Here is a 4,445-nt window from a genome sequence, read left to right as displayed (position 1 = left end):
CCTTTTAATACTTCGCTTGGGGAAATATTCCTGGTTATGGTAACTTTTCAGCAGGAGTTGGTCAAACTTTGAATTTTTTTGGACCACAAGGTTTTCCTTATGGTTCAATTTCTTCTACGAACAATCCTTGGCAACCTGGTGCCTCTACAAATCCAGGATATTCTTTTCAAAATGTTGGGAATCCTTCTCATAATGGGTGGAATTCTCAAGCTCCTTCGTGCTTACCATTCTTGCCAACCCTAAATTTTCCAAATCTCTTAAAATTGACAAACGATCTAACTCGATATAATTCGACTTGGCCTCCTGTTCCCACCAAAATTCCATCAGATATTCCAAAACTTGAAGGAAAGTCCGAGGAGGATGCAGTTGACCATATAACAACATTCCATTTATGGTGTTCATCTAACTCCGTCATCGATGATTTAATTAGGTTGAGATTGTTCCAATGCACCTTAACTAGAAATGCTATTAAATGGTATATAGAGCTTAATGGGGTTACCTTTGCTTCATTTGGTGAACTGGCTACTATGTTTTTGAACCATTTTCAGTTGCCTGTTCAATATGATGATGGAACTGAGCTATTGGCTAGTTTCCAATAGGATAAGGTAACTCACATTTCTGACCATATTCAGGAATGGTGGAGAAGGAAGAGCCTCATTAAAGCCTATATTCCTAATGAATTCCTTCTCAAATGGTTTCTAAAATATTTACAGCCATAAATTTCTAAGGATGTATCACTCTCCGAAGTATTCACCGAAGATTAGGCTATGTTTAGAGCCCAACAATTAGAACTTATATATTCTCATTTTTGGAGTCTTGAAAAGATTTTTCCTGATGCTCCTTGATCCAATATCGATTTAGCCGAACCGAAGCCAGGTCCCCATGCTGACGGGATAGTCATATCAATTGATAATAGTACGACTAACCTGTTAGGTCAATTGCAACAATTGTCTTTACAAACTACTTCTTTAATTTCAGTGCCTATGCCTTCTCAACCTTTAGCTATTAATGTTGTCCAATCTTCTAACCCCAATGGAAATCAACAATCTGATGGGAAGAAAAGGGGCGTGTTAAGAAGAAAGATAAGGATGGGAAGGGTAATGCGAGAAAATCCAATAATAATACTAGGGAGGGTAAAAATGAGTCCAAAAAGAAATTTAAGTTTGCTTGCAAATTGTGAAATGGATACCATTTAAGTCGTCTTTTCCCTAAGATTTAGGATGATCAACGCTTGTTAGTGCAGTAGGGTTTTTATACCTCCAAGGTAGTTCTAATTAACCCTTTTCCCCTAGGGCAACAAATGTTTGCTGGTGCAAATGCTAATACTAGAAACCACACTGGGGGCAACCAAGAAGGGTAAAATCCATCGAATGTATAGATGATGAGTTCTCATGTTGATGTTTCCACAAGATCACATGATTATGGTGAACCAAAATCCTCTAAGGCTAACGTCGCTCTAGATGTTCCAGAGCCGCTCCATATTGAGAGGCCCGTAGTTGAGTCTTTACCTCGGATGTCAAAAGGATTTGCAGAATGTTCAATGATTAACCCTAATGCTAGGGTTGCTCATAACTACTCCATTGTTGAATATTTGGCTCAAATTCCTGTTTGCGTTAGAGGTACTCCAGTCATGTCCATCACAAAGGAGTGCGTTTCTCACTACGATCGGGGTGATAGATCCAAAAAACTCTCTTATTGTTACATTTGACATGTCAAATGTTAAGAAGAGGCTACCTCATCACATGGCTTTCCAGATTAAATCTACATATTGAAAAGATCAATATCTTTCGAACTGTAGTTGATGAGGGAGCTTCTACATGTGTCATGCCTATTGCATGTTGGAAAGCTATTGGATCTCCTCAAGCCATTCCTTCACCTACTCTCTTGACTGCATTTGATGGTTATTCTCATAGGCCGCATGGAATTATTCCAGCCATTCCCATATGTGTTGGGGCAAGGTGGTCAATATCGAGGTAGAAATAGTCGATACAAATTTGGATTATAATCTTCTATTGGGGCAAAATTGGATTTATGAAATGGATGCCATTGTATCATCATTATTTCACATCCTATTCTTTCCCCATGAAGGGAGAATTGTTACTACTGATTAGATGGAGTATTCTCTGAAAGAATAGAATGCATCCTCTGATTCTTTTGTTCCCTTGGTGAATAATCCCAAGCAACCTGTTGAGATTTTATGAGTCGAAATTTATTCCTTGTTGATGGGTACTTTTGATATTCCCTCTCCTATTTCTCGAATCAATTTCATTTCATCATCCAAGGCCCCTTCTCGAAGAGATTTCTTCAGAACTCATTATTTTTTGGATCCTTGGCCCTTACCCTCTTCTACCACCACATTAGAAGAAGGGAAAGTGGATGGAATGGCATATCGCATGTCTGTCACTGAAATTTCTTATCAATTTATAGTTAATACTGTAGATTTCGATCCTATTACTCTTTCACCAGAGGATTTGGATGGAGATGTTGCTTCGACTTGAACTCTTGACTCTACTTGTTCTATGGACTGCCTTGATACTATTTTACCATATAAGGAAGAAATCTTAGAAGTAATGACGGGCATAAAAAGGTTGTGGGATGCTTTGCATCATCTTTCATATTTTCTTCCAGACTTGCGTGAAGTAGAATTAAGTTTGTCTAGCCCTTCATCAATTGGTGGTGTTCACACAATTTTAAACCCTTTGGCTCCAACACATATGTTTTCCGAAGTTAACTTGTCTATCATTTCAGAAACTATTTTGGTGAACATCTCGAGGAATCCCAATATAATTGAGAATGTTTTCGTCAAAGCCGAATGATCCCTTGAAGAGATTCAAATCTATACCAATATTTTTAAAGAGTTTCATGATGTGTTTGCTTGGTATTATGAGGAAATGCCTGGAATTGATCCATCAATAGTCTAGCATGAGATCAAGACTTACATGAATGTAAAGCCTATATGATAAGATCTTCGGCCGGTAAATCCTAGGAAAGTGACAGCTATCAAAGTCAAGGTTGAGAAGCTGCTTAAGGCGAGTTTCATATACCCCATTTCATTAGTTGAGTGGGTCACAAATCTTGTCCCAGTTGATCAAAAAAATGAACGATTCATGTATGCATAACTTTAGGAATTTATATAAGGCTTGTCCAAAAGATAATTTCCCCACACCTTTTATTAATTAGATTGTCGATGAACATGTGGGAAATGATATTTTCTCCTTCATGGATAGTTTCTCGGGTTATAATCAAATTACTATCTATCTTGAAGATCAACATAAGATAGCTTTTATCTGCCCCTGGGGTAATTTTGCATACAAAAAGATGCCTTTTGGCCTTAAAAATTCTAGAGCTACTTTTCAGTGAGCCATGTCCTATTCTTTCCACGATATCAAACATATCATCGAAGCTTATTTGGATGACCTAGTTGCTCGTTCTTGAAAGAGAATTTATCATCCTTATAATCTTCGATTAGTTTTTGAGAAATGTCATCATTATAAAATTCGGTTGAATCCGATTAAACGTGTTTTCACTGTCACATCCAGTTGGTTATTATGATTCATAGTATCTATTGAAGGGATTCATATAGATCCTTTCAAGGTTGAGGCAATACTTCAATTTCCTCCTGTATCTACCATTTGTCAACTTCAAAGTCTCCAAGGAAAAGTGAATTTCTTAAGGAGATTTATCATTAATTACGCTGAGATTACAAAGGGATTTATGAGATCGCTAAAGAAAGGAGTACCATTTCTATGGGACAATTTTTCTTAGTGCTCGTTCGATGCTTTCAAAAAGGCATTGACCTTTGCTCCTTTACTGAATCCACCGGATTATAGTAGGGATTTCTTATTATATCTCGTTGCGTCAGAATCAACCATAGGTATGGTACTGGTTCAAGAAGATAATGATCTCCATGAGCACGTGATTTATTATCTGAGATAAGGCTTGATAGGTCTTGAATTATGATATTCTCCTATAGATAAATTAGCTTTGACAGTTATTAATGCTATCCGATGACTTCAACACTATATTCTTCATAGAATATTTTTTGTCTTAGCAGCTGCCAACCCATTTCAGTTTGTTCTCAGTAGGCGAGTGATTGGGGGAAAATAAAATAGATGGATTGTTATTTTAAAATAATTCAATCTCGATTTCTTGTTAGCCAAATATAAGAAATCGTTAGTATTTGTGGAATTAATCTCAGAGTTGCCTTGTGAAGAAGAAATAGTTTATGAGGAATCATTCCTTGATGAACATATTTTCCTTATTTCTTCACAAGAACCTTGGTATGGAGATATTAAAATATATCTTCAAACTTCAAAGTTTCCCCTCACTTTTTCAAAGGACGAGTGAAGAAAATTGCATCACTTAGAGAAAAGTTGTTATTTTCAGTGACAATTTGTATCGTCATGGGGTTGATTCAATCCTTAGACATCGCTTAACATTAGAAG

The sequence above is a fragment of the Pinus tabuliformis genome, chromosome 3_1 (assembly GCF_031772625.1).
Source record: "Pinus tabuliformis cultivar Carrire ecotype Pingquan chromosome 3_1, CPIR1, whole genome shotgun sequence".
Lineage (NCBI taxonomy): Eukaryota > Viridiplantae > Streptophyta > Pinopsida > Pinales > Pinaceae > Pinus > Pinus tabuliformis.
Note: the sequence above shows the minus strand (reverse complement) of the source record.